This window comes from Scyliorhinus canicula, chromosome 7 (genome assembly GCF_902713615.1).
Source record: "Scyliorhinus canicula chromosome 7, sScyCan1.1, whole genome shotgun sequence".
Lineage (NCBI taxonomy): Eukaryota > Metazoa > Chordata > Chondrichthyes > Carcharhiniformes > Scyliorhinidae > Scyliorhinus > Scyliorhinus canicula.
This window is the reverse complement of record NC_052152.1, coordinates 59,795,403-59,807,872: the sequence shown is the minus strand read 5'-3', so window position 1 is coordinate 59,807,872 and position 12,470 is coordinate 59,795,403. Positions and strand designations below refer to the sequence as shown.

At 50.7% G+C, this 12,470-nt stretch overlaps 1 protein-coding gene, 1 non-coding gene and 1 pseudogene across 5 annotated transcripts in view; 1 reads left to right on the top strand and 2 right to left on the bottom strand.

Annotated features, from left to right (window-relative positions):
- usp9 (ubiquitin specific peptidase 9) overlaps positions 1-12,470 on the top strand; it is a 379,823-nt gene that overhangs the window by 17,545 nt on the left and 349,808 nt on the right. The window lies entirely within an intron of this gene.
- Positions 1,133-1,205, bottom strand: trnak-cuu. The gene has a single exon. It is a non-coding gene; the product is annotated as a tRNA-Lys (tRNA).
- Positions 7,287-8,923, bottom strand: LOC119969089 (annotated as a pseudogene).

Genomic DNA, 12,470 nt, shown 5'->3' with positions numbered 1-12,470 from the left:
GGCCTATTTCTGCACTGTAGGGTTTCTATGATTCAACGATGCAGTGGTCACCCCTGTCAAAGGCTGCAGGGTTAAGAAAGACTAGAATATAAAATTTACCCTTGTCACATTCAGATCAAAGTGCCAAATGACATCCAATAAGGGGTGTTTCGAAAGAGTCAGAAACATGAACGAAGGGATTCAAGCATCAAGTTCTCAGAAAGATGTGATTGAATTTGGGTGGTGACAAATTTGGAGATGGGTTGGTAGTTTGCAAGGATGGTGGGGTCGGGTTCCGTTTGAGCAGAGGGATGATGATGGCTGTTTTAAAGGAGAGAAGACGAACACAGGAAAAAAGAACCATTTACAATCATAGACTCCCTCCAGAAGGTGGCCATTCAGCCCATCAAGTCTGCACCAACTCTCCGAAAGAGCACCCTACCTAGGTCCAGTCTCGTGCCCATCCGCACTATCCCCAAAACCTAACCTGAAAGCCCTTGGCCACTGAGGAGCAATTTAGCATGGCCAATCCACCTAACTTGCACATCTTTGGATTGTGGGAAGAACTGGAGCACCCATATAGTCACGGGGAGAATGTGCCAACTCCATACTGACAAGGCCATAATCGAACCGAGGCCCCTGGCGCTGTGAGGCAGCAATGGTAACCACTGCGCCACCATGCAGCCCATATTGCCTAACATGATGGAGGGAAATGTAGAGTAGCTGATTTAATGGGACCGAGGGAACAGGGCATGAGTCTCATGGACAAGATGAAAGATCACAAGAGAAGCTACAGTAAGATGTGAGTTGAGAGCTAGGACAGGGGGCAGCATTAAAGGAAGTTTGTCCAGGTCTGCTGGAGGAAGGAGAGCTGAGACAGCTGACGGGATTGTCTTAATGATAGATGTTCATGAGTTCCAGGCACTTGATGGAGTTGAGTGGAAGGATGAGGGGCTTTAAGAAAATGTTTGCATTTGAGATTTAAAAGTCCATCATTATCTTTACATTCCATAATGGTGATTGGCAGCCTAGGCGAGTGAGGGGGTTGCATGAGTGACCTCCTTTCATCTGTGTGCTGCATGTGTGAAATTAGTGTTGTTTACCAACACCACGTTACCAACATCAATGCTGGCCCCCATAAATAACATCAAAGCGCCCAACGTGCAGCTCGAACCCACGACGGTGGGATTAAGAGTCCCATGCTCTACCGACTGAGCTAGCCGGGCAGCAATGACCCCCATAAATAATAAATGCACTTAAGACATGCTGAATACAGTAGTCCCCCGTTATACCGCGCTCCGCAATACCGCGGTTCGCGATATACCGCGGGGGGGCTTATGGACCCCAACTGTCAGTTGTGTCAATTTCAGCGGCCGGCTCACTTTGATCCGGAGAGGGAAGCTGCTCTCTCACTGAAACAATCAGCCGGCCGCTGAAATTGACACTGCCGGCTGCTCTCTCCCTCCAATCCAACTTTTAAGTTTTAATGTTTCTGATTGGAGGGAGAGAGCAGCCAGCAGTGTCAATTTCAGCGGCCGGCTGATTGTTTCAGTGAGAGAGCAGCTTCCCTCTCCGGATCAAAGTGAGCCGGCTGCTGAAATTGACACTGCCGGCTGATTGGAGGGAGACAGCAGAGAACACAGGAGGAAGTCATACGGGCCTCTGCAAGACCAGCATGGTCTCACATCGCACCTCCCCTCTGTAGCTGGGGTTCAGGCTGTGGCTGCTGGGGGACAGGCTGTAGCTCCTGGGGTACAGGCCGTGGCTGCTGGGCTTCAGGCTGTGGCTGCTGGGGTACTGTGGCTGCTGGGGTACTGGCTGTGGCTGCTGGGGTACAGGCTGTGGCTGCTGGGGTACAGGCTGTGGCTGCTGGGGTACAGGCTGTGGCTGCTGGGGTACAGGCTGTGGCTGCTGGGGTACAGGCTGTGGCTGCTGGGGTTCAGGCTGTGGCTGCTGGGGTTCAGGCTGTGGCTGCTGGGGTTCAGGCTGTGGCTGCTGGGGTTCAGGCTGTGGCTGCTGGGGTTCAGGCTGTGGCTGCTGGGGTTCAGGCTGTGGCTGCTGGGGTTCAGGCTGTGGCTGCTGGGGTACAGGCTGTGGCTGCTGGGGTACAGGCTGTGGCTGCTGGGGTACAGGCTGTGGCTGCTGGGGTACAGGCTGTGGCTGCTGGGGTACAGGCTGTGGCTGCTGGGGTACAGGCTGTGGCTGCTGGGGTACAGGCTGTGGCTGCTGGGGTACAGGCTGTGGCTGCTGGGGTACAGGCTGTGGCTGCTGGGGTACAGGCTGTGGCTGCTGGGGTACAGGCTGTGGCTGCTGGGGTACAGGCTGTGGCTGCTGGGGTACAGGCTGTGGCTGCTGGGGTACAGGCTGTGGCTGCTGGGGTACAGGCTGTGGCTGCTGGGGTACAGGCTGTGGCTGCTGGGGTACAGGCTGTGGCTGCTGGGGTACAGGCTGTGGCTGCTGGGGTACAGGCTGTGGCTGCTGGGGTACAGGCTGTGGCTGCTGGGGTACAGGCTGTGGCTGCTGGGGTACAGGCTGTGGCTGCTGGGGTACAGGCTGTGGCTGCTGGGGTACAGGCTGTGGCTGCTGGGGTACAGGCTGTGGCTGCTGGGGTACAGGCTGTGGCTGCTGGGGTACAGGCTGTGGCTGCTGGGGTACAGGCTGTGGCTGCTGGGGTACAGGCTGTGGCTGCTGGGGTACAGGCTGTGGCTGCTGGGGTACAGGCTGTGGCTGCTGGGGTACAGGCTGTGGCTGCTGGGGTACAGGCTGTGGCTGCTGGGGTACAGGCTGTGGCTGCTGGGGTACAGGCTGTGGCTGCTGGGGTACAGGCTGTGGCTGCTGGGGTACAGGCTGTGGCTGCTGGGGTACAGGCTGTGGCTGCTGGGGTACAGGCTGTGGCTGCTGGGGTACAGGCTGTGGCTGCTGGGGTACAGGCTGTGGCTGCTGGGGTACAGGCTGTGGCTGCTGGGGTACAGGCTGTGGCTGCTGGGGTACAGGCTGTGGCTGCTGGGGTACAGGCTGTGGCTGCTGGGGTACAGGCTGTGGCTGCTGGGGTACAGGCTGTGGCTGCTGGGGTACAGGCTGTGGCTGCTGGGGTACAGGCTGTGGCTGCTGGGGTACAGGCTGTGGCTGCTGGGGTACAGGCTGTGGCTGCTGGGGTACAGGCTGTGGCTGCTGGGGTACAGGCTGTGGCTGCTGGGGTACAGGCTGTGGCTGCTGGGGTACAGGCTGTGGCTGCTGGGGTACAGGCTGTGGCTGCTGGGGTACAGGCTGTGGCTGCTGGGGTACAGGCTGTGGCTGCTGGGGTACAGGCTGCGGCTGCTGGGGTACAGGCTGCGGCTGCTGGGGTTCAGGCTGCGGCTGCTGGGGTACAGGCTGCGGCTGCTGGGGTACAGGCTGCGGCTGCTGGGGTACAGGCTGCGGCTGCTGGGGTACTGATTGGAGGGAGAGAGCAGCCGGCAGTGTCAATTTCAGCGGCCGGCTGATTGTTTCAGTGAGAGAGCAGCTTCCCTCTCCGGATCAAAGTGAGCCGGCCGCTGAAATTGACACTGTTTTAATTAGATCCACGATGGGGGTTTTAAATTTATTTAAAAAGCTATGCTAGCGCTTCCCATTGTGAGTCTACGGGGGTCTGACCTCTCCCCCCGCCCCCCGTAGACTCACAAGGGGAAGCGCTAGCATAGATTTTAAAATAAATTTAAAACCCCCATCGTGGGTATCCGCGGCTCGGATGCAACGCGGGTGGCTGTCTTGGACCCCAACACCCCCGTTATAAAGGGGGACTACTGTATATCATAATAGGTAATAGAAAATTCTTAATCATTGACATACGAATAGAACTACCATTGTTAAAGGCCAGGGTTTGGAGAACCCCAAAGTGTATCATGGAGTTCACCTGACCCAGAACTTTTTATAGATTGTGGTATGGGGAGCGCACGGCCCACTCTACAGGTGTAGTACAGCAGAAATGGAAAAGTATATTTTTGAAGCAAAACAATGTTTATTCTATGAACTCAAGTTAACCTTTTTAAAACATGCAGTGAACATCTTGGCAACCATTAATTCAAATACAACCCACAAAAGACTACAACACTAAGTAATTCTCAAGCGGTCATTTCAACATCCATAAGACTCAAAAAAGAACTTTCAACAGAAGCACATCGGGTTAAAGTCACTACTGAGCACAGTTATTAGTTTTAAATCTCTAAAGGATCGATTTACAGTTTTTAGATTACAGAGAGAGACTCTAATACACCTTCTGGCTGTGACTGCAGCTATCCAGCTCTGAAAAAGAAACTAAAACACACCCTGAAGCAAACAGCCTAAAACAAAAGTAAAAAGCTGACAGACAGCGCAGCTCCACCTACTCTCTGACATCACTGCAGTAATAAACACCCATTTCTTACAGGTACACTCACATGACACCATTAACGTCAAATGATAAAGACAAAATGAATGTTTACACTTTGGAGGAAGGCCTTGGCTCTCAGTCAACGTGTTCAATCAGCATGCACCTCTCACTTCAACTTGCCCTTGCTTTACATGTATAGCACTTCAGTCATACCAGTAGGAAAATATCTATACAGATGGAAATCAGCAGAATTTGGCAACTGTGAGCATGGGCAACGGTCAACAAAATGTCTCACGAGCCGGACTCAGAATCCAGATGGGCTGCATGTGCCCACCACTATTCCTCCAGCCAGACTTTAAAAAAAAAGAAGTTTTTATTCTCCATTTTTACATTTTCCTCCAAAATTCACACCCCACTCCCAAACAGTAAACGGTAACAAATACAAAGTCAATCCCCTTAACCATAACCACGATTCCATCCTCCCACCACCCCAAACAACGGCCCACCTGCCAATATATGCATCCAATAAAACAAACCCTCCCACGGTGGAAACAAAAAACAAAGGAGAAAAAGAGAAAGGAGCCCGGCACCGCCCATGGTCACCATAGAACCCCCACCCCACACAACGCCGTCCAACTTCTGAAAGAGTAGCATATATGATACGCAAGAATTGTAAACCGTAAAGTCCTGGTATACACGTATACCAGCTCCAGCCCACTGCACCACACGCTTCTGCTTGGCCCAGCACAGGACTTTCTCCTTCACATAGTACCTACGCAAGCACAAAGTCACAACTCTTGGCGGCTCACCTGCCTTTGGTACAGGCCTCCCCGACCGATGAGCCCGATCCAGTTCATATCAGGAGGGATCCTCCCCCTGCCCCAATAGCTTCGCCAGCATAGCGGCAAAATACTCTGTTGGCCTCGGCCCTTCAACTCCTTCGGGCAGCCCCACAATCCTCAAATTCTGTCGCCTGGACTTGTTTTCCAGGTCTTCCAATTTTCCTTGCAGATCCTTGTTCACCTCCATCACCTTCCACATCTCCTTCCCCATCGAGGTAAGTTGATCACCGTACTGCGTCACCATCTCCTCCACTACCTTCAGCGCCTCCCCTTGCGCCCGCACCTTTTCCACTGCACTTGCCACTGCCGTCGTCACCGGGGAAATCGCCTCCTCCACCAGCACACTCAAAACCTCCCTCATCGCCTCCAGGTGTTTTGTAAACTGCCTTTCGAATTCTGCAGCCATCACTGTGGTTATTTCTTCAGCCTTCAGCAACGCAGCCTCCCCTGGTGCTCCAGCCTCCTTTTTCCCTGGTGACCCCGTGGTGACCTCCCCAACGGGTCCTCAGCTGCTTTTTTAACGGCCGTTTTCTTACCGACCCGTGACATCTTCCTCTGCTGTGCCTCCTCTGCGCCTTCTCTGTGCCTTTGATGCCTCCGTGGATCCTGGGACCCGGCTTAAAGCCCCAAAAATGCCGTTCCCGATCGGGAGCCCTCCGTTGCGCGGCCACCTCCCGCCTGCCATCACTGGAAGTCCCTTCCTCCAGCCAGACTTGATCAGGCGTTTCTTTTTCAAAAATTTTTAAGTCCCCAGTTTTTTTTTGTAAATTAAGGGGCAATTTCGCGTGGCTAATCCACCGACCTTGCGCATCCTTTTGGCGTGTGGGGGTGAGACCCACTCACACAGAGAGAACGTGCAAACTCCACACGGATAGTGACAAAGGGCTGGGATTAAGCTCGAGTCCTCAGCGCCGTGGGCAGCAGTGCTAATTACTGGGCCACCATGCTGCCCTGGTCATGGATTTCTGAACCAACTGTTGTCGTACCTTTTCAATCCTGCATCCCTTGGGCTTGAGAGAGCGGAAATAAAGGCCATACTGGGAGGATGGCCAAAGTGGGAGTAAATAATGGGTTTATTGGTGGCGGTGAGTTGCCTTCTTGATACACTGCAGTCCATGTTTTGTAGGTTCAGCAACCATGCTGTTGGTGAAGGAATTCCAGGATTTTGACTGGTGGCAGTGAAGGAGCGGCGATATGGTTCCAAGTCAGGTTGGTCTGTGATATGCAGTGCAGCTTGCTGCTGCGTTGGTGGTGGAGGGAGTGCGTGTTTGAGGTGGTGGACAGAGTGCTGATCAAGTGGGCTGCTTTGTCATGGATGGTGTCAAGCTTCTTCAATATTGTTGGAAATGCACTCATCCAGGCAAGGGAGCCTTGTGGATCATGGACTGGCGTTTGGAAATCAGAGATGAGATATTCAACACAGAATTTGCAGCATTTTGCATTCTGTTGTCGTAATTTTTGTGGCTGGCCCAGTTAAATTTCTGGTTATGGCCACTCCTGGATGTTGGTGGTGGGTTCAGCGATGGTAATACATTTGAACTTCAAGGGGAGATGGTTAGGTTTTCTCTTGTTGGGGATGGTCATTGCCTGGCAGTTCTGTGGTGTGATTGTAACTTTCCACTTAATCATCCAAGCCTGCATGTTGTCCAGAACCTGCTGCATTTAGCACAGAAAGTTTTAAGTATCTGAGGAGTTGTGACTGGTATCGAACACTGCACAATCATCTGTTAACATCCCCGTTTCTGACCTGGTAATTGATGAAGCAACTGAAGAGGGTCAGTTCCCTAAGGAACCCATGCTACGATGTTTTAAGGCTGAGCTGATTGGCCTCCAATAACTGTCTTCCTTTGTGCTAGGTAATGATCCATCAAGTGGAGTGTTCCCATTGATTGTCTTTAGACTTCAGTTTTGCTGGAGCCCTTTGATGCCACGCTTGGTCACAAGCTACAACTCACATCACCTCTGTAATTCATGTCATTTGTCCATATTTGGACCAGGGTTGGAATGAGATCTGGAGCTGAGTGGCTCTGGCAGAACTCAAACTGAGATTGGTGAGCAGATTATTTTTTTTGTGTTACCGAAACCAATTTTATTCACACATTTCCATTGTAAACTGTTTAATTCAGAGGGATAAACCAGGAGGAATGAATGATACCGATACTTGGTCTACCGTGCTTGACAGGCTTGTCAGTGTTGGAGAACTCTCCAAGGTAATGGCCAATCATTTCAGGCATGATTTTAACCTGATTAAAGGTTTTACCATTGTACACACCAACCATGCTGCCAACCATCTCTGGGAGGGTAACCATATCCTGAAGCTGAGTTTTGACAACTTCTGGTTCTCCATTGGTGGAGCTTGCTATTTGACCTTGTGAAGCCTCTTCAGAAGCCTCTGCTGTTTGCGGTGCAGGCCTCTGTTCACACACTTGCACTGACGGGAAAATCGAACTACGTGAGCAGTTCATAGGACATATCAAGGAAGTGATCCAGGTTAACATCTCTGATGGTAAATTTCCTTAAAGTCCTTTCTTCTCTACTTGGTCAGCCATTTACACCGGAAAGGTAAATGAGAACGTTTTGACAATGTTTATGCTGACTGATGGTGCTACCGAGCAGCACTTGATAACACCTCCAATTGTTTTGCTGGTGATTGAGAGTAGACTGATGGGCAGTTAATTGGCTGGATTGGTTTCGACCAATATGTTGTGATTATCGGAGGAGTGGCATGGTGGCGCAATGGTTTGCACTGCTGTCCCCCGGTGCTGAAGACTCGGGTTCGATCCCGGCCATGGGTCATGCCGTGTGGCATTCTCCCTATGTCTGTGTGGGTCTCAACCCCTGCAACCCAAAGATGTGTAGTGTAGGTGGATTGGCCACGCTAAATTGCCCTTGGACTCCGCACAGTGATCTAAGCCAAGAATCGAACCCCAGTCCCTGGGACTGTAAAGCAACAGTGCTGACCACTGTGCTACCGTGTCACCCTCTGCTACAGGAGTAGAAACTGGGGGAAGAACCAACTATATTGGAGACGGTGTTGGCATTTTGAAGTAAATGACGATAGATAGAGGGGGGGAGGGGGAGGGTGGGGTGGGGGGTGGGGGGTGGGGTGGTCCCTTTTCCTCCCAGGTGGAGGGCTTTTCTTGTTCGATAATGGGTAACAGGGGTGAAAAGATTATTAGGGGATGGCCGGCGGTGATTTTGGTTTTGTTTAGGGAGGAAGCGGCCTGCGGTTCTGGATGTGTCTTTGGAATGGCGGTCTTAGCCAGTAAGGCTTATAACGTGGAACGTGCGAGGGCTCAATGAACCGGTGAAAAGATCTCCGGTCTTTGAGCACCTCAGGAGTTCGAAGGCGGAGGTGGTCTTTCTGCAGGAGACGCACCCCCGCTTGAAGGACGAGGTTAGCTTGAGAAAGGGATGGGTGGGTCAGATATTTCACTCCGTTTGACTCCGAGTCGTGGGGGGTGGCCATCTTGATGAGAAAGAAGGCGGGTTTGTAAGTATATAGGAAGTGACGGACCGGGGGGGGGGGGGGGGGGGGGGGGTGTTGTTGGTGAATTGATACGTACCAAATTGGGACAACGTAGGGTTTGAGGGGGTTGCTGGCAATGATCTCGGATTTGGCCACACACCAGTTGGTTATTGGAGGAGACTTTAGTTGTGTTCCAGAGCCGAGGGTGGACAGGTCGGCCCCCAGGTAAATGGGAAGAATACGGATGGCAAAGGAGCTGGGAGAATTCATGGAAAAGTTGGGCATGATGGACCCGTGGTGTTTTAAGAACCAAGGGGGAAGGGAGTACTCCTTTTTCTCTCATGTTTACAGGGTTTTCTCCAGAATTGATTTTTTTCGTGGTGAGGTGTTGGTTGAGGGAGCAAAATACGCAGGATAGTAATTTTGGACCATGTATCCCACTGGCTGGAGATTCGGCTTAGATTGGGACGGGAGCAGAGGCTGATTTTTGAGGCTTGATTCAGGATTTGTTGGCAGACAGAGGGTTCTGTGATAAGCTGCAGTCTGTGATTAAAGACCATGTAGAGCTGAACCAGATCGGAGAGCTGTTGACGACCACATTTTGGGAGGCACTGAAGGCGGTGCGAGGGAAGATTATCTTGTTTAAGGCACATGAAGATAGGAACAGGAGGGAGGATTATGGTCGTTTAATGAGCGAGATAGTCGAAGTCGACTGGGATTATTCGAGGGCGCACACCACTGAAGGATTGGCCAGAAGGAAAAAACTACAGGTCAATCTGGTAGGTTGACGACAGGGAGGGCAGTGGGGCAGCTGCCTGGGGCAAGGGGGTGCAGTATGAATACGGGGCGAAGGCACGTCGAATGCTGGCACACCAACTACAAGGCAGGCTACCTCCAGGGAAATATTGAGGAGACGGACAGAGATAGGGGAGGTGGTGATGAAGCCGGGGAAGATAAATGAGAGATGCAGGAAATACTATAAGGAACTGTACAGGATGGACCTGGGGAGTTAAAGCACGAATGGGCTGGAGTTTCTGTAGCTGGAGGAAGAGAAGAGGCAGGTACTAGAGGGGTTTTGGGGGCTGAGGGAGGTATTGGATGGTGTAAGGGGTATGAAGTCTGGCAAGGCCCTGGGGCCAGATGGTTACCCTGCAGAATTTTATAAGGGGTTTGCGACAGAACTGGCACAGCATCTGGTGGGGTTGTTTAGCGAGGCGCTGGAGAAGGAGGAGCTGCCGGAGACGATGACGCAGGCAACGCTCACATTGATACCAAAGAAGGGGAAGGACCTGTTAGAATGTGGGTCGTACAGGCCCATATTGATATTAAATACAGATGTAAAAGTGCTGGCTCAGTTGGTGGGGAGGATGGAAGGTTTTGTCCCGAGGGTGGTCGCAGAGGACCAGACAGGCTTTGTAAAGGGAAGGGATCACTCCAGTAATATAAGACGGCTCTTAAATGTGGTTATGATCCCGACGAAAGGACAGGTACCGAAGGTAATAGTGCCCATGGATGCGGAGAAAACATTTGACCAGGTGGAATGGCGGTAGGTATTCAAAATCCTGGGAAAGTTTGGGTTTGGGTCACAGTTTGTGGCATGGGTGTGCCTGTTATCTGGCACTGATGTCGAGCGAGTGGACCAATGACATGGGCTCACAAAGCTTTGGGTTACAGAGGGGGATAAGGTGGGGTGCCCACTGTTATTTGCTGCTATTTGCGCTAGCAATAGATCCTCTAGCAATGGCCCTCAGAGGGTCGACAGAATGGCGAGGTATTACCAGGGGGAGCAGGGAGCATCGGGTGTCGTGATATGCAGACAACCTGTTACTGTACGTGCCGGACCCGCTGGAGAGCAGGGGCAGGATTATGGGCCTATTAGGGAAGTTTGGGTCGTTCTGACGTTCGCAGGGTACAAGTTGAACATCGGGAAAAGTGAAGTGTTCCCGGTGAACGAGTTGGCTCGGAGAGCCAACTTAGGGGGACTACCATTCAAAGTAGCCAGAGACGGGTTCAGAGACCTGGGAATCCAGGGAGAGTGGGCGACCTTGCATAAACAGAATTTAACAAAGCTGGTGAGGGAGGATCTTGAGGTGGGACATGCTGCATCTGACTCTGGCAGGGCGGCTCCAAGTGGTGAAGATGAATGTCCTGCCAAGGTTCCTAGTCATAATCCAGAAGCTTGCGATTTTTGTACCAAAGGGCTTTTTTCAGAAGCTGGATATGATTATTTCAGTGTCTGTGTGGCCAGGGAAGGTGCCAAGGGTAAAGAAGACCCTGTTACAAAGGCAGAATGTTTTTTTTTGTTGCCAAAGTTACTGCATTACTATTGGGTGGTGAATGTGGAGAGAGGCGGTGGTGGAAAAGAGAGGGGGCAGAATGGGCTAGGATGGAGGAAGAATCCTGTTGGGGGCCCAGCCTGAGGGCTATGATGATGGTAGCATTGCCACTGGCACCAAGGAAATATATGAAGAGTCAGTGGTGAAATCCATAGTGAAGGTCTGGAACCAATTGTCACTTTAGGATAGAGGGATGTCGGTGTTAATGCCATTGTGCGAAAACCACGATTTGAGCCAGGGGGACAGATGGTATGTGTAGGAAGTGGAGAGAAGTGGGGCTGGTTAGGGTGAGGGATCTGTACCTGGAAGAGGGGAAAATTTGTACAAACTGTAAAATTGTGTGGTGGGGAGACAGTTCCCCGAACTGTTTGTTTTGTAACCGTTTGGAATAAAATACATTATATAAAAAAAAAGAATTGGGAACTTTAAATTTACAAACAAAAAATGTTGTGATTATGGGGCCGTAGTTTACAAGCATTAGATTAAGGAGGTATGCCAAAAATGTGTTGGGGGTCCTCTTGGAACTTTACAGCTAAGGGTTTGCATGGCAATTGCCCAGAAGTGCCAACTGTTCAGGGAAATTGTGCGAGGAACCATCCAAACATGTGATTTAAATCTCTAACTTTGGGTGGTTACTCTTAAAATGTTAAAAGTAAAACCTCTTAATTTCTGGGTAACTATTGTAAAGACCAGATGATTTCCTCCACACACCGCAAAATTTCCCAAACTCCCTTCTCTGACCTCCTGTTGATTTCACTGGGCCCTTTAAATTTTGCTGGTTTATGGCAGCTGAGCGAGTGCAGTTAACAAGGGTGTGGCCTCCTTGAATCCACTGGAATCTGACTGCACTGGGGCCTGTGGGCCCTAAGTAGGTCCGGCCATCCAGAGTTTCAGCGCAGTTTTCAAGACTAGCCAAGCACGCGTTCAAGTATTCTAATTTTAGTGGGCATCGCTTTCTGAAGTTTAACAGAAATTATCGTCCAATGTATTTCTGAGACTTAATTCAGAAATTGCGTGAAACTTTGAAATACTGTTTTGATGCAAGATTGAATAAAATGTAGGATTGGATTTGGAAAATATTGCACTATATATTTTCCAACTCTGTGTGGCTCCCTTTAGATACTGAACAGAAGAGAGCTGATCCTACTAATTTGTCAAAGGAAATTTCAATGCACGAGTAATTAATATTTCGCAACAAAAGTGGTATTTTAAAATTTAGTTCTCGAAAGTATAGAATGGTAGTATGTGGTCTTAGGAGACTACTTGCAGAGTATGATATACCTGGTTTCTGACAAACAGCAGTGGGCTCCTGTTTCAAACTGTCTAGTCGGAAGGACATTTTTAAAAATCTGTGAAATTTAAGACTCCTGGAAATTCACAGCATGAAAGAGGCCACTTGATCTATCTTGTCCTCAGTGACAGAAAAGGAGTCAAGCAGCCTAATCCTATTTTCCAGCTGTTGGTCCTTATCCCTGTAAGTTAAGACTTAAGGTGCT